This window comes from Triticum urartu, chromosome 4 (genome assembly GCF_003073215.2).
Source record: "Triticum urartu cultivar G1812 chromosome 4, Tu2.1, whole genome shotgun sequence".
NCBI lineage: Eukaryota > Viridiplantae > Streptophyta > Magnoliopsida > Poales > Poaceae > Triticum > Triticum urartu.
This window is the reverse complement of record NC_053025.1, coordinates 251,440,263-251,463,043: the sequence shown is the minus strand read 5'-3', so window position 1 is coordinate 251,463,043 and position 22,781 is coordinate 251,440,263. Positions and strand designations below refer to the sequence as shown.

General features: G+C 42.4%; 1 pseudogene; it reads right to left on the bottom strand.

The window, feature by feature from the left end:
- Nucleotides 1-1,766: 1,766 nt before the first annotated feature.
- LOC125554713 lies at nt 1,767-16,784 on the bottom strand (annotated as a pseudogene).
- Between the last annotated feature and the right edge of the window lie 5,997 nt (nt 16,785-22,781).

The following is a 22,781-nucleotide window of genomic DNA, read 5'->3' as shown; positions in this document are numbered from 1 at the left end:
GTTTTATTCATTTAATGAAGAGAAAAATCTGATTTTTTATTGGCGTCAAACTTTACCATTTTTAAAATTGGAACTTCTTAGTTTTTTGTTAGTAACGGGAAAATTCTATTTTTTATAATCATCGGACCACTCCATTATTTTAATTTGAACTTCTTGTTTTTTTAAAATAGGGAAAATCATTTATATATTATTTGAACTTCACCATTTTTTCGTTGATGAGTTGTTTTAAAAAATGCAAAAAAATGGAGTTGTGTTTTGTACTTTTTGAACACGTAAATCCTTGGTTTAGTAAATTTTGAACTTCTTTGTTATTTCAGTTTGAACTTCATATTTTTTATTTGAAAAAATATGTTTTCAAATAAGCATCAAAGATAAATTTTAAAATTAAAATTTCCTACTTTTATTTTTCCTAGAAACGGAAATAATTTGATTTTTCCGTATACTTCTTCGTTATTTTATTTGAACTTCTCGATTTTTATTGGTTTAGCAGCAAGGAAAATCTCTGTTTTAAAATTTTAACTTCTTAGGTTTCTTGAACCGAACTTCTCGGGTTTTTTTAAACGGTGAAAATCGAATGATTTGTTATTCTAAATTGAACTTCTAGGCTATTATTAATTTTGAAAAGTTAAATTTTGGATTTTTTTTAACTTTCGACTACACCATTATTTTTAATTTGAAATCATTTTTTAATGTGAGAAATCATTCTTTGCTCAAATTCCTTTTTTATAGACATCACCATTTTTTCAATTTGTACATCTTGGTTTTATTCTTTTACTAATGAGAAAAATCTAAATTTTTAATAGACATCTAACTTTACCAATTTTTAAATTTGAATTTCTTAAATTTATTGGTTAGTAATGGGGAAACCCCTTTTTTATAAACATTGGACCGCACCACTATTTTAATTTGAACTTCTAGTTTTTTTAGAATGGGATAACCATTTTTTTAGAAATTCTTTTGAAATGTTCCTCCTTTTCATTTGAACTTCGTGATCAATTTTTTTTTTGAACTTCTGGATTTTTAAAATATCAACATCCTCGTGAGTTTTTTAAAAACTCTATTTTTAATGCAATGTAATATCACACTTTTTCATATTCTCCCCAAATGTTTTTGCGAATGACATACTGTTTCAAGTTGATGATATGGTACATATTTGAACTAGGACACCTAGCTAGTTCATGCTTTTCCACTGTTTTTTTATGAAATGCAACAAGTTAAGATTCTTTAAACTCCTCTCTTGGTTATATATGAACAACACCATATGATTCCGGTGTTCCATTTTATTTTTCAAAGTATAGTATATTTACTTTCATTCTTTTTGCAGTGTTAAACTTCAAAAACGTTAACTGGGTACTGCAAAGACTATGAATTTCACTGCCGAACAACAACTGCGTGCATTTCATCAAAATTTTCTATTTGACTAAAAGTTGCACAAACTCCAGCAACATACTGCATCTATTCCCAAGCTAGTTCTCAGGCATTACATCAAAAAAATACAGTGCATGTGAGCAAAAAACTAAAAATAGCGGCGGCGGTACAATCAGCCATATTAGAAAAAAAGCATACACAAGTCGAGCTGTTCTTCCACAGCTTGCTCGACTGGATCGGCCAATCATTTTTTTGCCGTTTGCCAGCAGCGGAGACGTCCATGGTGCGCCAGCGAGGCCACCTGCATATTCAAGATTATAACACAGTTTCATCCAAGTGTATGTATATGTCCATGCATGGGTGTTTATAATACATTGTTGAGGAATCACAAACAAACTTCAGTGTGCCGCCAGAGCAAGACCAACATTGTTGTCCGTTAGCCTCTTCACATACTCTTGCCGCACCGGATGGTCCTCCTAAGGCCGGTTGTGTGCTATCCACACTGGTTCTCCGAGGAAGAGCTTCATGAGCTGTCCACGACAAGGCATCAGAATGTGTTAAGTTTGATAAGGACACAATTTATATCTGATGCAAGATAGAACTTCTACATATATACACCGTCTCATTTTAATTGCTTATAGATGTTGTTTAACAGCACAGTTCTCTAATTACCGGCTGAAAATGAACCTTGTTTCTGCATCCTACGAGAGCACACTTTCTGCTAAACTTGAGTACACTACCCAGATTGGCCAACTTGTGTCGTACATCTGATCCGTGAATGTGATGCTGCTAGTTCATCATTGTATTGTTTTTCCTTAGTGGTCCTCACCAAGTAGCATTACATGAATAATTAGTTGTCAACCATCTTGTTGATCCGTTTTGCGACTTGTGCTTCTTTTTGATGGTTCTACAGATGTCCTCTAATCTAGTGCCTAACTCATGCTTTCAATTAGCTTGGTTGACAAAACAGATTCATATTTCTATGAAAAATGTGATGCAAAAAATAATCACCGCAACAACTCTTTAGCAGTAAAACACATAAAAGATCCCAGTTAGTACCTTCACATGGTTGGCGGCGTCGAGGGTGAACCGATGATAAATTCCAGCCGGCAGCACAGTCATATCCCATTCTTTTATCCAGATCGGAACCCACTTGTCATCCTTGTCACGTACATCAAGGTACCCGCCACCTTCCAAGCTATCGCGGGTCTCTTCGTCGGCATGCATGTGCTCTGTGAAGAAATTCTTGAGCTTCTCCTCAAAGTTTGCTAACTTTCTAGGGCATATATCGAGATAATCCTTCAGCAAGTGATGCATGTGCACTACTATCATATTACATACACAAGGTGTGCACGGTTAAAGAGAAGCAAAGAGGAACTGAGAGTTGGTGGGAGTCACAAACCATGTAGTTATATCCTCTGTCTTTGCGGATCTTCGCTAGCTATGCTTCGCTTTCGGGCTTCTTTGGGTCCAAATGCCAATATAGCAGAGTATACCATGTTTACAGAACCGAGCCCAGCTTCTAGACACCATGTTTATGGAAAAGTGGATTCAGATACCGGGCCGTTTTTTATTTTTTTTCAAAATGATAATTTTCAAAGCTAAAAGAGAACTTAAAACATTCCCTTGTTCTACTCGTCTTATCAGTCAGGTGTCCACACCCAGCAGTTACTTCTTTGGGTGAGGAACATAAATTGTATAGTTCGAATCGACAGAGGATAATCAAGAACGATGGCAAGTCACCCTCTGTTCAAGCAGTTACATGAGGGCGTCGTCATCTAAAAGTGCTGACTAAGGCCACGACATCCAATGAATAAAAGCTCGTATATATTCAGCCAAAAGAGGCATTTTTTACCCAAACAAATAGGGGACACACCAACAATCCAAGAAACTGAGGATCATCATTCGCACCTTGGAGCTTGGAGAGAGGCAGGAGCTCCCTGTGGTTCTTGAGGTCCTCGCCGTCCTCCCCAACCATCCACACCCGATCCAAGAACCAAGATTAGGCGCAAATCAGATACAGAGAAGATAAAATTCATCTTGATTCCTAAGAGAAATCCAGGGGATTCAATCTTGGCCGTACCTGAAGAGCCATGTTGAGAGGAATGAATGGAACACCGACATGGCAAGAGGTTGGAGAAGAAGTTCTAGGCAGAAGAGGAAGACATCCATGGTGCGCCAACGAGGCAGGATAATGTCGGGGGATGGGGCGTGGACACTTGGCCGGTGTGCTTGGGGACCAACGGTCGTGTGCCAGGGGGTGGGGGTGCTGATGGTTGGACCTAGGAGCGGGGGCGGCACGGCTGCCGGACCTAGGAGTGGGGCAAGTGCACTGCAGCAGCCGGACCCAGGCGTGGGGGTGGCATGGCAGCCGGGGCCAAATCCAGGCGAGGGGTGCTACCTCTTGAGCACTTGCGTTGGTTTTCCCTTGAAGAGGAAAGGGTGATGCAGCAGAGTAGCGTAAGTATTTCCCTCAGTTTTTGAGAACCAAGGTATCAATCCAGTAGGAGGCCACGCACGAGTCCCTCGTACCTACACAAACAAATAAATGCTCGCAACCAACGCGATAAGGGGTTGTCAATCCCTACATGGTCACTTATGAGAGTGAGATCTGATAGATATGATAAGATAATATTTTTGGTATTTTTATGATAAAATGCAAAGTAAAATAAAAGGCAAAGGGAATAACTAAGTATTGGAAGATTAATATGATGGAAGATAGACCCGGGGGCCATAGGTCTCACTAGTGGCTTCTCTCGAGAGCATATGTATTCACAGTGGGTAAACAAATTACTGTTGACAAATTGACAGAATTGAGCATAGTTATGAGAATATCTAGGTATGATCATGTATATAGGCATCACGTCCGAGACAAGTAGACCGACTCCTGCCTGCATCTACTACTATTACTCCACACATCGACCGCTATCCAGCATGCATCTCGAGTATTAAGTTCAAGAGAACAGAATAACACTTTAAGCAGGATGACATGATGTAGAGGGATAAACTCATCCAATATGAAATAAACCCCATCTTTTTATCCTCGATGGCAACAATACAATACGTGCCTTGCTGCCCCTACTGTCACTGGGAAAGGACACCGCAAAATTGAACCCAAAACTAAGCACTTATCCAATTGCAAGAAAGATCATCTAGTAGGCCAAACCAAACTGATAATTCAAAGAGACTTGCAAAGATAACCAATCATACATAAAAGAATTCAGAGAAGATTCAAATATTGTTCATAGATAAACTTGATCATAAACCCACAATTCATCGGTCTCAACAAACATACCGCAAAAGAAGATTACATTGAATAGATCTCCACAAGAGAGGGGGAAAACTTTGTATTGAGATCCAAAAAGAGAGAAGAAGCCATCTAGTTAATAACTATGGACCCGTAGGTCTGAGGTAAACTACTCACACTTCATCGGAAGGGCTATGGTGTTGATGTAGAAGCCCTCCGTGATCGATGCCCCCTCCGGCGGAGATCCGGAACATGCCCCAAGATGGGATCTCGTGGATACAGAAATTCACGGAGGTGGAATTAGGGTTTTGGCTCCGTATCTGGTAGTTTGGGGGTACGTAGGTATATATAGGAGGAAGGAGTACGTTGGTGGAGCAACAGGGGGCCCACAAGGGTGGAGGGCGCGCCCAGGGGTGGTAGTCGCGCCCCCTACCTCGTGGCCTCCTGGTTGATGTCTTGACGTAGGGTCCAAGTCCTCTGGAGCATGTTCGTTACAAAAATCATGTTCCCGAAGGTTTCATTCCGTTTGGACTCCGTTTGATATTCTTTTTCTGCGAAACCGTAGAATAGGCAAAAAACAGCAATTCTGGGCTGGGCCTCCGGTTAATAGGTTAGTCCCAAAAATAATATAAAAGTGCATAATAAAGCCCAATAATGTCCAGAACAGAATATAATATAGCATGGAACAATAAAAAATTGTAGATACATTGGAGACATATCAAGCATCCCCAAGCTTAATTCCTGCTTGTCCTCGAGTAGGTAAATGAAATAGAATTTTTTATGTGGAATGCTACTTGGCATAATTTCAATGTAATTCTCTTAATTGTGGTATGAATATTCAGATCCGGAAGATTCAATACAAAAGTTTAATATTGACATCGAAATAATAATACTTCAATCATACTAACTAAGAAATTATTTCTCTTCAAAATAACATGGCCAAAGAAAGTTATCCCTACAAAATCATATAGTCTGGCTATGCTCCATCTTCACCACACAAAGTATTCGAATCATGCACAACCCCGATGACAACCCCGATGACAAAGTATTTAATCTTCTCAAACCTTTTCAATTTTCACGCAATACATGAGCGTGAGCCATGGACATTGCACTATAGGTGGAATAGAATGGTGGTTGTGGAGGAGACAAAAAGGGAGAAGATAGTCTCACATCAACTAGGCGTATCAACGGGCTATGGAGATGCCCATCAATAGATATCAATGTGAGTGAGTAGGGATTGCCATGCAACGGATGCACTAGAGCTATAAATATATGAAAGCTCAACAAAAAGAAACTAAGTGGGTGTGCATCCAACTTGCTTGCTCACGAAGACCTAGGGCATTTTGAGGAAACCCATTGTTGGAATATACAAGCCAAGTTCTATAATGAAAAATTCCCACTAGTATATGAAAGTGATAACAAAGGAGACTCTCTATCATGAAGATCATGGTGCTACTTTGAAGTACAAGTGTGGAAAAAGGATAGTAGTATTGCCCTTTTTTTATTTTTTGGGCCTTCTTTTTTATATGTTTGGCCTTTTTTTATTTGGGACAATACTCTATGAATGATGATCATCAAACTTCTATTTATTTACAACTCAATGATTAAAACTCGATACTAGAACAAAGTATGACTCTATATGAATGCCTCCGGCGGTGTACCGGAATAGCAATGATGCATGAGTGACTTACATGAAAGAATTATGAATGGTGGCTTTGCCACTACTAAAATGTCAACTACATGATCATGCAAAGAAATATGAAATGATGGAGCGTGTCAGGATAAACGTAACGGTGGGAAGTTGCATGGCAATATATCTCGGAATGGCTATGGAAATGCCATGATAGGTAGGTATGGTGGCTTTTTTGAGGAAGGTATATGGTGGGTATATGATACCGGCGAAAGGTGCGCGGTATTAGAGAGGCTAGCAATGGTTGAAGGGTGAGAGTGCCTATAATCCATGGACTCAACATTAGTCATAAAGAACTCACATACTTATTGCAAAAATCTATTAGTTATGGAAGCAAAGTACTACGCGCATGCTCCTAGGGGGATAGATTGGTAGGAAAAGACCATCGCTCGTCCCCGACCGCCACTCATAAGGAGGACAATCAATAAATACATCATGCTCCGACTTCTTAACATAACGGTTCATCATACATGCATGCTATGGGAATCACAAACTTCAACACAAGCATTTCTCAAATTCACAACTACTCAACTAGCACGACTCTAATATCACCATCTCCATATCTCAAAACAATTATCAAGTTTCAAACTTCTCATAGTATTCAACACACTCATAAGAAAATTTTATTTATTAATCTTGAATGCCTAAAATAATTAAAGAAAATTACCATGCTGTTTTGTAGGACTCTCAAAAGTAAGCTAAGTGAAGCATGAGAGAACAATGGTTACTATAAAACAAATCTACCACCGTGCTCTAAAAGATATTAGTGAAGCACTAGAGCAAAAACTATATAACTCAAAAGATATAAGTGAAGCACATAGAGTATTCTAATAATTTCCAACTCATGTGTGTCTCTCTCAAAAAGGTGTGTGCAGCAAGGATGATTGTGGAAAACTAAAAAATAAAGACTCAAATAATACAAGACGCTCCAAGAAAAACACATATCATGTGGTAAATAAAAATATAGCTCCAAGTAGAGTTACCGATAGAAGTAGACGAAAGAGGGGATGCCTTCCGGGGCATCCCCAAGCTTTGGCTTTTAGGTGTCCTTAGATTATATTGGGGGTTCCATGGGCATCGCCAAGCTTAGGCTCTTGTCACTCCTCGTTCCATAATCCATCAAATCTTTACCCAAAACTTGATAACTTCACAACACAAAACTTAAAGTAGAAAATCTCGTGAGCTTCGTTAGCGAAAGAAAAAAAATACCACTTCAAGGTACTGTAATGAACTCATTCTTTATTTATATTGGTGTCAAACCTACTGTATTCCAACTTCTCTATGGTTTATAAACTATTTTACTAGCCATAGATTCATCAAAATAAGCAAACAACACATGAAAAACAGAATCTGTCAAAAACAGAACAGTCTGTAGTAATCTGTAGCTAACACAAGATCTGGAACCCCAAAAATTCTAAAATAAATTGCTGGACATGGGGAATTTATCTATTAATCATCTGCAAAAATAATTAACTAAATAGAACTTTCTAAATAAAAATGGCAGCAGTTCTTGTGAGTGCTAATTTTTTTGTTTTTTACAGCAAGATTAACAAGACTTTCCCCAAGTCTTCCCAACGGTTCTACTTGGCACAAACACTAATTAAACACAAAAAACAACCAAAACAGAGGCTAGATAAATTATTTATTACTAAACATGAGAAAAAATCAAGTAATAAAAATAAAATTGGGTTGCCTCCCAACAAGTGCTATCGTTTAACGCCCCTAGCTAGGCATAAAAAGCAAGGATAAATCTAGGTGTTGCCATCTTTGGTAGTCAATTCATAAGTGGCTCTCATAATAGATTCATAAGGTAATTTAATTTTATTTCTAGGGAAGTGTTCCATGCCTTTCCTTAATGGAAATTGGAATCTAATATTCATTTCCTTCATATCAATAATTGCACCAATCGTTCTAAGGAAAGGTCTACCAAGAATAATAGGACATGAAGGATTGCAATCTATGTCAAGAACAATAAAATCTATGGGCACATAATTCCTATTTGCAACAATAAGAACATCATTAATTCTTCCCATAGGTTTCTTAATAGTGGAATCCGTTAGGTGCAAGTTTAAAGAGCAATCATCAAAATCACGTAAACCTAACAAATCACACAAAGTCTTTGGAATCGTGGAAACACTAGCACCCAAATCACACAAAGCATAGAATTCATGATCTTTAATTTTAATCTTAATATTAGGTTCCCACTCATCATAAAGTTTTCTAGGGATAGAAACTTCCAACTCAAGTTTTTCTTCATAAGATTGCATCAAAGCATCAACAATATGTTTAGTAAAAGCTTTATTTTGACTATAAGCATGAGGAGAATTTAGCACGGATTGCAACAAGGAAATACAATCTATCAAAGAGCAATTGTCATAATTAAATTCCTTGAAATCCAAAATAGTGGGTTCATCAATATTTAAAGTTTTGACTTCTTCAATCCCACTTTTAACAATTTTAGCATCAAGATCTAAAGACTCCGAATTTTTGGAACTCCGTCTAGGTAAAGGTGGATCATATTCAGTCCCATTATTATCAAGATTCATATTGCAAAACAAAGATTTAATAGGGGACAAATTAATAACTTTTAGATCTTCATCTTATTATCATGGAAACTAGAAGAACACGCTTTTATAAAACAATATTTCTTAGCATGCATCCTAGCGGTTCTTTCTTTGCACTCATCAATGGAAATTCTCATGTCTTCGAGAGACTCATTGATATCATGCTTAGGTGGAATAGATCTAAGTTTCAAAGAATCAACATCAAGAGAAATTCTATCAACGTTCCTAACCAACTCATCAATCTTAAGCAATTTTTCTTCAATAAAGCATTGAAATTCTTTTGTGAAGTAATAAATTCTTTAATATTAGATTCAAAATCAGAGGGCATATTATTATAATTTCCATAAGAATTGTTGTAGGAATTACCATAATTATTAGAGGAATTACTAGGATACGGCCTAGGGTTAAAGTTTCCTCTATATGCGTTGTTACCAAAATTGTTCCTACCAACAAAATTCACATCCATAGATTCGTTATTATTCTCAATCAAAGTAGACAAAGGCATATCATTAGGATCAGAAGAAACACTTTTATTAGCAAATAATTTCATAAGTTCATCCATCTTTCCACTCAAAACATTAATTTCTTCTATCGCATGCACTTTCTTATTAGTAGATCTTTTAGTGTGCCACTGAGAATAATTAACCATAATATTATCTAGTAGTTTAGTAGCTTCTCCTAAAGTGATTTCCATAAAAGTGCCTCCTGCAGCCAAATCTAAAAGATTTCTAGAAGCAAAATTCAATCCGGCATAAATTTTTTGTATAATCATCCACAAATTCAAACCATGCGTAGGGCAATTACGTATCATTAATTTCATCCTATCCCAAGCTTGTGCAACATGTTCATGATCAAGTTGCTTAAAATTCATAATATCATTTCTAAGAGAGATGATCTTAGCGGGAGGAAAATACTTAGAGATAAAAGAATCTTTGTACTTATTCCACGAATCAATACTATTTTTAGGCAAAGACGAAAACCAAGCTTTAGCTTGATCTCTAAGCGAAAAAGGAAATAGCTTCAATTTAACAATATCATTATCCACATATTTATTCTTTTGCATATCACACAAATCAGCGCAGCTATTTAGATGGGTAGCGGCATCTTCACTAGGAAGGCCAGAAAACGGATCTTTCATGACAAGATTCAACAAGGCAGCATTAATTTCACAAGATTCAGCATCGGTAAGACGAGCAATAGGAGCGCTAATAAAATCATTGCTGTTGGTGTTGGTAAAGTCAAACAATTTAGTGTTATCTCGAGCCATCGTGACAAGCAAGCAATCCAACACACAAGCAAACAAGGAACGGGCAAAAAGGGGCAAATAGAGAAAGAGAGGGAGGATAGAGAGAGGGCGAATAAAACGGCAAGGGTGAAGTGGGGGAGAGGCAAATGAGAGGCAAATGGCAAATAATGTAATGCGGGAGATAAGAGTTGTGATGGGTTCTTGGTATGTTGACTTTTGCATAGACCTCCCCGGCAACGGTGCCAGAAATCCTTCTTGCTACCTCTTGAGCACTTGCGTTGGTTTTCCCTTGAAGAGGAAAGGGTGATGCAGTAGAGTAGCATAAGTATTTCCCTCAGTTTTTGAGAACCAAGGTATCAATCCAGTAGGAGGCCACGGACGAGTCCCTCGTACCTACACAAACAAATAAATCCTCACAACCAACGTGATAAGGGGTTGTCAATCCCTACATGGTCACTTACGAGAGTGAGATCTGATAGATATGATAAGATAATATTTTTGGTATTTTTATGATAAAATGCAAAGTAACATAAAAGGCAAAGGAAATAACTAAGTATTAGAAGATTAATATGATGGAAGATAGACCCGGGGGCCATAGGTTTCACTAGTGGCTTCTCTCGAGATCATAAGTATTCACGGCGGGTAAACAAATTGCTGTTGAGCAATTGACAGAATTGAGCATAGTTATGAGAATATATAGGTATGATCATGTATATAGGCATCACTTCCGAGACAAGTAGACCGACTCCTGCCTGCATCTACTACTATTACTCCACATATCGACCGCTATCCAACATGCATCTAGAGTATTAAGTTCAAGAGAACAGAGTAACACTTTAAGCAAGATGACATGATGTAGAGGGATAAACTCATGCAATATGAAATAAACCCATCTTGTTATCCTCGATGGCAACAATACAATACGTGCCCTGCTTCCCCTACTGTCACTGGGAAAGGACACCGCAAGATTGAACCCAAAGCTAAGAATTTCTCCCATTGCAAGAAAGATCAATCTAGTAGGCCAAACCAAACTGATAATTCGAAGAGACTTGCAAATATAACCAATCATACATAAAAGAATTCAGAGAAGATTCAAATATTGTTCATACATAAACTTGATCATAAACCCACAATTCATCGGTCTCAACAAACACACGGCAGAAGAAGATTACATCGAATAGATCTCCACAAGAGAGGGGGAGAACTTTGTATTGAGATCCAAAAAGAGAGAAGAAGCCATCTAGCTAATAACTATGGACCCGTAGGTCTGAGGTAAACTACTCACACTTCATCGGAAGGGCTATGGTGTTGATGTAGAAGCCCTCCGTGATCGATGCCCCCTCCGGCGGATCTCCGGAACAGGCCCCAAAATGGGATCTCGTGGATACAGAAAGTCACGGCGGTGGAATTAGGGTTTTGGCTCCGTATCTGGTAGTTTGGGGGTACGTAGGTATATATAGGAGGAAGGAGTACGTCGGTGGAGCAACAGGGGGACCATGAGGGTGGAGGGCGCGCCCAGGGGGTAGGTGCGCCCCCTACCTCGTGGCCTCCTGGTTGATGTCTTGACGTAGGTTCCAAGTCCTTTGGATCATGTTCGTTCTAAAAATCACGTTCCCGAAGGTTTCATTCTGTTTGGACTCCGTTTGATATTCTTTTTCTGCGAAACCCTAAAATAGGCAAAAAAACAGCAATTCCGGGCTGGGCCTCCGGTTAATAGGTTAGTCCCAAAAATAATATAAAAGTGTATAATAAAGCCCAATAATGTCCAAAACAGAATATAATATAGCATGGAACAATCAAAAATTATAGATACGTTACAGACGTATCAAGGGGGCTGTGCGGGGCCGGAGCCAGGCGGGGGGCAGCTCCAGCATGGATAGAAGGCCGCTGACGGCAGTCGCTATGGAGGGCGGAGCTGGGGAAGGTCGCGGTGGCCCCTCCGGGAAGGTCACGGTGCCGCCCCGAGAAGGCTGCAGCCCCTATCCGTGGCCAAGGGTGGCACTGCTCGTCGGGTCCGGTGGGCGGCGGGGATCAGGCAGTGGAGGGCGGAGCAACTGGGCGCCATGGGGCAGGGCGGCAGCGCGCTGGGAGGAACGGAGGCGGTGCGATGGGTGGGGCGGCGGCTCGCTGGGAGGCCGGGAGCTGTGCTGTGGGGCGGGGTGGCCGTGGTGGCGCGCTTCGGGAGGGCGGCCGTGATGGTGGCGCGATTCTGGAGGGCGGCGATGGTGGTGGCCTAATTCAGGGAAGGTAGCCACCGATCGAGGGAGTGGGGGGTTAGGGATGGGATCGAGTGGGTCGGGGTTAGGAACGGATCGTGGGAGTTCGGCTAGTTCCGGAACATCTCATCGGGCCCATATAGGGCGCGCCGTGATCCAAATAGTTATTCTAGTTATGGGATTAGAATAGTCTCTCTCTCTCTCTATATATATATATATATACATAAACACTATTCTGATCACAACCTGACCTGCCCCGCTAGTAGTACCTTGAACTTCCCTGTGAACTCGGTTGAACTTCCGCCAACATTGCCCAAACGGGGCTTGCGATATACCATTGGAAAACTATCTTAAATTTTTGGCAAAATATAAGCGTTTTAAGAGCAGTTTTGAAAACCGTTTTTTCTTCGCACAAAAAACATGAATCGTAATTTCGATCGCATTTCTAAACCGTTTATCGGAATGAGGCATATAATATGGCCTTGGAAAGCTGCTGCAAAACCGCTCCTTCCACATGTTGAAAGTTTTTCTAATTCCCTATGGTTAAAGATTAATTTGAAAAAACATAAAATTTCGTAAACCGAACAGCTGAGTTCGTTTTTACGATGTCATTTCTAAACGGCTAATCCAATGGAGGCATATGATATGGCGTTGGAAAGCTTATGAAAATGCGCTACTTTTTCATCTTGAAAGTTTTTTTTCTAATTTTGAATAGTTTAAGAGTAATTTAGAAATTGGTCCAAGTCCTACTGAGTTCGTATTTTCGAGCTAATTTTTTAACCATGCATCCGAATGCAGCAAATGATATGGAGTTGGAAAGCTTGAACAAATGCGAAACTTTTTGGTATGTATTATTTCTCCCAATTCTTTACGGTTTTAAGTCAGTTTCGAAAATGGCGAAAAATGTATTTTTGCCGTAATTTCTACAAATTTTATCGGAATTGGGCAAATAATATACCGTTGAAAAGCTATGGAAAATGCGAAACTTTTTCATGTTGATGGTTTTCTCTGACTCCTAGCCATTTTCAAGTAATTTCGAAAACCGCGGGATCATTCGTTCTGCCTCTATCGCGAAACAGATTATTCGAAAATGCACCGTGTGAAGAACCTGAACTTCTCTGTGCGTGCACCTGAACTTCACTCTGTTTTTCACGTGATTGTTTTGCTCGTAGATCTTCATCCACTGCTCGTAGCTCTCCATCCCACTCACGGGAATTGAGCGGGTGATATATCGATGGAAAGCTGCTGTAAACACGCAACTTTCCCGTGTTGATCATTTTTTCATACTCGCGACGATTTTGAAAGTTTTTCATCTGAAATTCATTCAGAGTGAACTTCCTCCTGTTTTCACGTTGAACTTCTATGACGTATTTTCGTTTGTAATTTTCTTATCCATTTCGTCAGTGTTACACAAATGATATTCTTTTTGTACAAACGTCTCTCACAATATATTTTTTAACTTTCTTTGACCAAGGACTTGAATTTGCACAAATAATATTCCTGCCATTTTGAGGTAAATTAGAAAATGGCGAGATCATGATTTCTGTGTTCATCGCGAGCGGAAATGCACTGCGTGAAGTAGTAGAACTTCCGTGGCATGTCTATTTGAACTTCACTTTGTTTTTGACGTGCTGTTTTTTGCACTTCATAAAGTAGTTGAACTTCTGGGGCATGTCTGTTTGAACTTCACTCTGTTTCACTTTATTGGATTTTTCTTATATGAAACACACACCATGTAGTACGTGAACTTCTGGATGTTATCACTTTGAACTTCTCTCTGGTTTGAGTGAATTATTTTAAAACACAACAAACAACATCTTTTTATGTATTTTGGACATATAAACACACGGTGAACCTCTCTCACAAGAATTTTTGAACTTTTCCTCGCCGAGCACTTGAACTTCTAGCAACCATTTTTTCATTTATGAGTTGTTTTTAAAAGTGTAAAAAAAAGGCGTTGTGTTTTTTATTTTTTGAACAAGTACATCCTAGGTTTTAATAAACTCCGAACTTCTCTGTTATTTCAATTTGAACTTCACCTTTTTATATTTTTGAGTAAAGAATTGTATTCGATTTTTATACGGAAAAAATTGAACATTGAAATACAAGGTGACCCTCTCTTGCAAGAATTTTTGAACTTCTCCGGACACATCACTTGAACTTCTTTCAACTAACCATTTAAACTTTTATTTTCATATAGTTTTATTCTCTAATATGCATTCCTTGTAGTACTTGAACTTCTCATTGTTTTCACTATAAACTTCTGTCACATTTTTGCGTATACGTTGAATTACATACAATTGAAGGTCGGACGCCATTTTTATGCCATTTTAAAACATGTAATTGGTGATCGGACGTCCCGCAATATAAATTATGAACCATGCACGGAGGTGCACGTGAACTTCTTACAACAAATCTGAGTTTTTTATATACTTTAAACTTCTCTGTTATTTTAATTTCAACTTCTTAGTGATATTCTTAGAGAAGGAAATATTTTTTAAAATAAGCATTAAACATTTTTTTTGTAAATTGCACTTTATAGTTTTATTTTTTAGAGACGGTAATAATTTGAGTTTCCCGTATACATCGAACTATTACTCTATATTCAATTGAACTTCGCCATTTTTATTCTTTACTAACAAGGAAAATCTTAGTTTCTTTATAAATATCGAACTTCTCTATTTTTTAATTTGAACTTCTTGGTTTATTTCTTTTAGTATCAAAATATCCTAGTTTTGTTTGGACCCCCTGCACATTTTTTAAAATTTTGATTTATTTGTAAAAACATAGACACCAACGGGAGATAGAATTATGTGTGCATAAAGTGGGTAGCAATTTCCAACTTTCCCTCGTCGAGCACTTGAACTTCTAAGAAATGTTTTTCATTTTTGATGAGTTGCTTTTAAAAATGCCAAAATGGCATTGGTTTTTGTTTTTTTTTTCGAACATGTAAATCTTAGGTTTAAATAAACTCCAAACTTCCATATTATTTTAATTCGAACCTCACGTTGGTTTTATTTTCTATTAGCGGTTAGAATCCGAGTTTTCAATAAACATTGAACGGTTCCATTACTTTAATTTGAACTTCTAGGTTTCTTTTAGAAACAAGGAAATCCATTTACTATTTAATTTTTGAAAAAAAAATTGTTATTTTAATTTGAGCTTTCGTTGTGGAAACTTGTTGAACAAGAGGGAACTTTTTGAATTTTCCTGGTCTGTGCACTTGAACTTCTAGCAACAAAATTTTTGGACTTCACCTTTTTACTCCTTTTTTCTCATACGAAACACACACCATGCTGTACGCGAACTTCTGTCTGTTGTCATTTTGAATTTCTCTCGGTTACGTGAAAATATCTGAGTTTTTTATTGTCATTGAACCACTGTACCTTTTTATTTGAACTTCATTTGTGTATTTTTTTTAAAAATGTAATAAACATTTGTACAACTTCTTGGTTATTTTGAATTGAACTTCTTAGTTTTTTCGTTAGTAACAGGAACAATTATGAGTAGGTCCTTTTATGTGAGTGAGTGTACAAAATTTTCACATTCTCACATTTTTGTTAGTGTTCACTTCATTACATGTTGTTTCAAAATTGACCATTTTGTACTTGCCAACAATTTTTTGTGTGTGTTTGCCTTTTTAATATTTTTGACACCCAAAGTGTGTGTTATTTCGAATGTGAACATTCTAAACTATGCGCAACAGAAAATATGAACTTCTCATCCACATTTTTTTTGTGTATCAACATCTTTTTGAACACACATATTTTTGGAAACAGCTTTGCAACTCCATTCTCTTCTCTATTCTTTCTTCGCTCTACATGAGAAAAAAAGTTTCTCTCATTTTGTGTACTAAGCACACACATGCACAGCACATCCACAATCTTTTTGGTAGTCAGATAAAAAGGTCACGGTCCCACACATAGACAATCAAACTCCCCTGAATTTGAGCAGTAATACATGGACTTCTCCTATACAAAAAATTTCGTCTTTGATACATGGCCATGGCCTGCTGAAATTTGACACTTTGGACTGCAGCATACTCTGAGCCAGCAGGGGAAGAGGCACTTGAAGGTGCCTGCCGGAGCTGTGATGTGGAGCAGGGACATGGATCTCCATTGAGGATGATCTTGAGGCGAGGAAACAAGACGTACCAGAGTTGGCAGAGGAGATGTGGGGATAACCGATGGTGGGGCTGCAGCACCGGACGGGGGCCGCGATGGCACGTGGTGGCAGGGGCCGCTAGCGGCATCGTGGGAGGAGGCAGGCAACGGCGGTAGCGGCACCTGGGATTTCCAGAGCGGCGGCGGCTCGCGTGGTTGGCGGGGGCGGCGGCGCCTGGGGTTCGCGGGGACGGTGGCGGCTCGCGTGTTGGCGGGGGCGGTGGCGCGCTGGGGTTCGTGGGCGCGGCAGCGGCTCGCATGGTTGGCGGGGCGACGCGAGCGGGCACCATCGGCTGGGGACACGGGATGGAGAGGTAGGGCGGATTTAGGGGAGGGAGGTGGTGGTTGCTCGTGGGGATCGGCCGCGCCGCCGTTGGGGAGGGGAGGTGGCGAGCCGGTCCGGGGAGGGGAGGGGCCGCTCGCCGTTGGGAGGAGGAGAGGTGGCGGCCGCGGGAGGAGGGGAGGTGGCGAAGCCGGCCTGGGGGGGAGGGGAAGGGCCGCGCTACGTTGGGAGGAGGGGAGGTGGCGCGCCGGCCGCGGGGGAGGAGGCGCTGCACCGTGGGGGAAGTGGGTCGGGGATGAGGGCCGAGAGGTGGAAGAGTGGGAGGTGGGGTTCAGAGTTTTTTTAGACCTCAGGAAGGTCGGGTCGCCTCCTATATAGGCGTTCCGTGATCCGAATAGTTATTCTAATCCTGGGATTAGAATAGTGCTACTTTCTCTCTCTCTCTCTCTATATATATATATATATCAGCCTAACCGTAGCCCCTAGCCTACCCTAACCCTCGCGCCGCCACCACTCCTCTCCCTCGGGATCCAAGCCCGCAACCAACCTCTCTCCCTCCCTCGTTTTCAGCATTACACCAACCAGAGACGCCCCGATCTAGATCCTCTCCCGCCTCCGACCAGCTCCCTGGATTTATGCCGCTGACGAACCAACCACCACCAGCCTGAGCGCCTCTGCCTCCTTGTCCCGCCGTCATCCACTACCGTCGCACAGCCAGCCCGAGCGCTCATTCCCGAATGGATTGAGGCGCTACCTACAGTCCACAGCCGTGTGCAACTACTCTGCGCCTGAGCTACACAAGGCCCCGATCGACCTTGCTCCCCTGCCGTCTCCAGCACCGTGCCAGCGAGCGCCACCGCCGTAGCTGCTTTGATCCTCGCCCGAACCAGCAGGCTGTCCTCATCGCCCCTACTCCCTTCCCTTCCTCTTCTTCCCTGAAGCTCTCCCAGACCACCCCCTCATCGTGTTTCTCTCACAGGGAACCATGGAGCCGCCGCTTGGAGCTCCATGACCGCACCTCCCTGCCCTGATGAGTCCCTGCCATCCCGAGGCCACCTGTCTTCGTCCGGCCGGCAACAAGCAGCAGCTTGCCAGAGCACGAGCTCTGTCGGGTCAGCCTCCCTCTGCCCATCCCTCTCCTACTCTGATCTCCTTCCTCCCTTTGTGCCACTTCTCTAAATTTGTTTCCCTGCCATGGCTTTGCAGCTATGCCACCACCCTGCTCCGTTCGTCGCCGCCTTTGCAAGATCCGGCGAGGCCCTGCGTTCCCGGCCTCCTTCCTCACCAAGTTCGCCGCCGCCGCTCCCCAAGCTCCTCCAGGCCGTCGCGCCAAGTCAGGCCACCTCCTCCTCTTCTTCTGCTTCGAGCAGGAGGTCAACACCCCTGCCTCGAGCCACGACCGCGCGTCGCCTGCGTGCGTTGACTGCGCCCAGGCGCAGCGCCTCGTTCCGGCCTCCCTCTCCACCAAACTGGGCCATGGCCCATGGTGAGTAGCCCCTGCCCTTTATATGCTCCTATTGGGCCAGGCAGTTTCGGCCCACATATGTTTTTTTTACCGTCAGCGATTTTGTCTATTATACAGAAAACTACATGTTTACATATTGGCCCCTTATGTTCATGCATATCATATCTCACTAATCGTAAATCGGATTAAAATGATTTAAACATGTAAAATGCTTAGATTTTCATCTACTTTAATAATTTTCAACTTTCATTCATGTGAAAAATGTTTAGCTTGATGTTTCAATTTAATTTACATAAATGACTTGTTAAAATAGTTTATTTAATAACTAAATAACCGTAGCTCTGAATTTAATAAACTTTATATGTAAATGGGGTAGAAAAATGCATAGATTAACATGTTCCACTTACTTTGCATGTTTAATAACTATAAAATATGGTTTAGGGCAGAACAGTAGTAAATTAGAAATATGCATATGGGGATTTTCTGGAATTGTTGTTTGTTATTTCCGGCCTCATTTAAACTTGCCTAAATAGTTAGTTTACTTATGCTTCACCTCTTGCCATGTTTGACAACATTTAATATTGTTGGGTACATAAACGGGAGAGAACTAAACAAATGAATGTGGTGTTCCTTCAATATGCAACTCGTTGCATATTGAGCTCCACTTAACGTGTAGTATCGTTTGTTGCACTTTGCCATGCCATGAATCATTAAACCGGACATGCATCATACTTGGTTGCGCATGATGCCATGTTTATGTGATGGTTGTTTACCATGTTGGTTGATTCTTTCTGGCCATGCTTCTTCTCGATAGTTCCGATTACGTTGCGTCGGTGAGCATTCGTTCGACTACGCCCATTCATCTTCTTCATGGATTCGGTCTTCTTCCTAGCGGGTTATCAGGCAAGATGATAGTCACCTTGGATCTCACTACTATCTTTGCTATGCTAGTTGTCTCGATGCTATCGCTATGTCGCGCTAGCTACCACTTGCTTGCAAGCCTCCCAAATTGCCATGTCAAACCTCTAACCCACCATTGTCCTAGCAAACCGTTGATTGGCTATGTTACCGCTTGGCTCAGCCCCTCTTATAGCGTTGCTAGTTGCAGGTGCAGTTACAGGTTGTTCCATGTTGGGACATGGATATCATGGTTATCATGGGATATCACAATATCTCTTATTTAATTAATTCATCTATATACTTGGTAATGGGTGGAAGGCTTAGCCTTTTGCTTCGTGTTTTGTTCCACTCTTGCCACCATAGATTCCGTCATATCGGTGTTATGTTCCTTGATTTTGCGTCCCTAACATGGTGAGGGTTTATGGGCCCCTCTTGACAGTTTGCTTTGAATAAAACTCTTCCAGCAAGGCCCAACATTGGTTTTAACATTTCCCAACCTAATAACTAGACATGATAATAAATTTGACGCATAGGGAGTTAGAGCTAGCTGAGGTTCGTTATTCAACCTAATACAGGGGGCCAATGCTGATAGTGTTGGTCCCGAACAGAGCCACTTGCGGTGCCGCCCCCTTCACCCGGGGTATTTGGTTGCCATACGTAGTGTTCATCCGGTCGTGGCCTGAGACGACATACGCGCGACTACTATCAGGGTGTCGGCACGCCGGGAGGTCTTGCTGGACTTGTTTTACCATTGTCGAAATGTCTTGTGCACCGGGATCCCGAGTCTGATCGGACGTCCCACAATTGAGGATTGTCTCCGCGGATCGTGAGCTTGTCATGGGCTAAGTTGGGACACCCCTGCAGGGTGCCGTGCCCTCGGTTATGTGGCAGATGGGATTTTTTAATATCTGGTTATAGAGAACTTGACACTAGATTCGAATTAAAATACACCAACGGCGTGCGTAACCGTGACTATCTCTTTTCGGGTGCGTTCGAGAAGAGAACACAGTTGGGTCATGTTTGAACGTAAGTAGTTCAGGATCACTTCTTGATCATTAGTAGTTGGCGACCGTTGCGTAATTTCTCATCTTATTCTTGTACTCATAAGTTAGCCACCATATTATGCTTAGTCGCTTGCTGCAACCTCACCACTTATCCATTCTATACCCATTAAGCTTTGCTAGTATTGATATCCATGGTAATGGGATTGCTGAGTCCTCGTGGCTCACAGATTACTACAACAATAGTTGAAGGTACATGAAATGCGATGGTCTGACGCGAGTGCGATGCTTGCTTGTTTGGAGTTCGCCTTCTTCGATCAAGGGATAGGTTCCGGGTTGGGGAGCCTGGGATTAGCAGGGTGGATGTCATTCTTCTTTTTCGTTTGATTTCATCCATAGTCAGATACTTCTCTTCTGCATGATGGTTGCTATGTATTGATGACCTGTTGTATTCATGTTGTAGCTTGTGGCGAGTGTAAGCCTTTACCTTGTATTCTCATCTATTTAGTACATGGTATGTTATAATGATATCCACCTTGCTATACGCTCTAAATGCTATTGTGCCCCAATCATGGATTCATTACGTGATTGAGATAGAATCGCATCTTGGGCGCTACAATACGGGGGCCCACCGGCGTGAAAATCAGGGGGCGGGGAGAGAGTTGGTTAGGAAGGTTACCTAAAACTTTATGTAAGTGTTCGTAGATGTAGAATCATTGCTCATATCATGGCATGAAATAAATACTAGCTGCAAGAGGATATAAAAATGCACTACACTCATGTTGACAAGATGCTCATATGATGTATGCATTAAATCACACAAAAATAACAATAGGGCAAGTTATAACAGTTTTAGCACTTAACAACAACATGCCCTTTTGCAATGAAGATAATAACATGAACATGAACCGTAACATGAATGAAACAGCCACCAAGGGCACGTTTGGATTGGGGGACAAGGCGGTGCCGGGACGGAGGAATGCATATCGGGGCTCTGGCGAGGGAGCTTGGGCGCCCGGCGGCGGGCATCCATGGCAGCGGCGGATCTGGGCTCGACGAAGCATCGGGCGGCGTGGGGAGGATGGGTGGCGTCGATGGCGCTCGTCGGTGAGGCATGGAGGGGCTCGTTCTTGCCGGTGGCGGCGGCCTTGGGCGGCGAGGTCGGAGAGGTCCGGCGCTGGGAGATGTGGTCGCTGGCGAGGTGAGGTCGAGGCACGGGCGACGGGGAGGACGGCGCTTCAGTGCGCTCCGTCGACGGAGGTCGGCGGGGTCAAGGTCGATGGTAGGTGGCGCTCCGGTGAGGCCGAGGCAACGGTGGAGCTCTGGATCAAGAGATCCTCTCCCGATCTGGAGCGCTGGGGCAAGCGAGCACGGAGGGGCACGGGGGCGCGGCCCGGTTCGGTCCGGATCTAGGCCTCGAAGGGCCGCGGCAGTGGGAGGCGCGGGGAGGACATGTGGCGGCTCGGGGTTGGTCGAGACGACGGCTGGATGGCGCGCAGCCACTAGCGGCTCACCATGTGGCATGCGGGGGATGGGGCTCGCCAGAAAACGAGGACGAGGCGGCTGGAGGTGACTGGTGATGCGGTTTTCGAGGAGGATGCGGCGGCTGCATGAAGAAGGAGGGTAGGGTGACTAGGGATAGGTTCAGCCCAAATTTGGAAGGGTGTAGGTCTATGTATAGTGAAGGTTAGGGTTTGGGGTTTTGGAGCCCTCCGACCGCGATTCGACGGTTCTGGTGGGAGGGGTGGTTAAGATGGGCTAGGTGGGCTGCAAGTGGGCTGTGAAGAGGGGCTGGGCTGAGAGGTCAGAAAAGAAGAGCGGCCCGGAAATAGTTTTTGGAGACCAAAAACGTCCGACGTTTGACCTGCTATATGCCGCTATATTTTTAACAGATGGGCTATTAAACGGACTCCGCACGTGACAAAATTTGGCAGGCGGTCTACCTACAATAAAACAAGACCGCACACCAACTACATCACATTACGAGAACATTTTTATCCCACTAATAAACAAATATTCGGAGGTGGCATGGGCGTGTGCGAGCGTGGTTGGACTCAGAATGGACAACGGAGAGAACTCGGAGACCCGGATGGATGCAAGTTTTGAAAAACATGTAGATGAAATGCACATGATGACATGGAAAAGTGCAACATGCAAGCGAATGACAAGGCAACATCGGCGAATAAATGGAAGACATCTGGAGCATCGTTCTCGGGTTGTCACATGGGGCGTCCACCATTGGGGCGGATGTGGCCCTGCCGGCCGTGACCCCACAGGGCGACCCCTCTGCCTCTCCAGGCGGCAGCGCCGCGTTAATGCCATCCGAAGAGCACCCCGTCGGTCCCCCAAGCACGACCAAGGGCACATCAAGGAAAGGAGGGGGTACCCCAGCTCCGACCAAGAAGGAGAATAAGAGGACGTGGGTCGATCCTGATGAGTAAGTAACCTACCTTGCCCTTGAGTTAAGCATAGATTGCCACTAGACCCATAGTACTCCCCTCCTGATGACCAAGTTGGGCGTCGTGATGAAGAAGTGGAAGGAGAGCCAAGAGCCGAAGGAGCCCCTAGTCCTGAGGGAGCCGTTAGCCTCTGGTTGCGGCCATGGCGGGCGTGGAAATGCATCAGGCTGACCTGACGC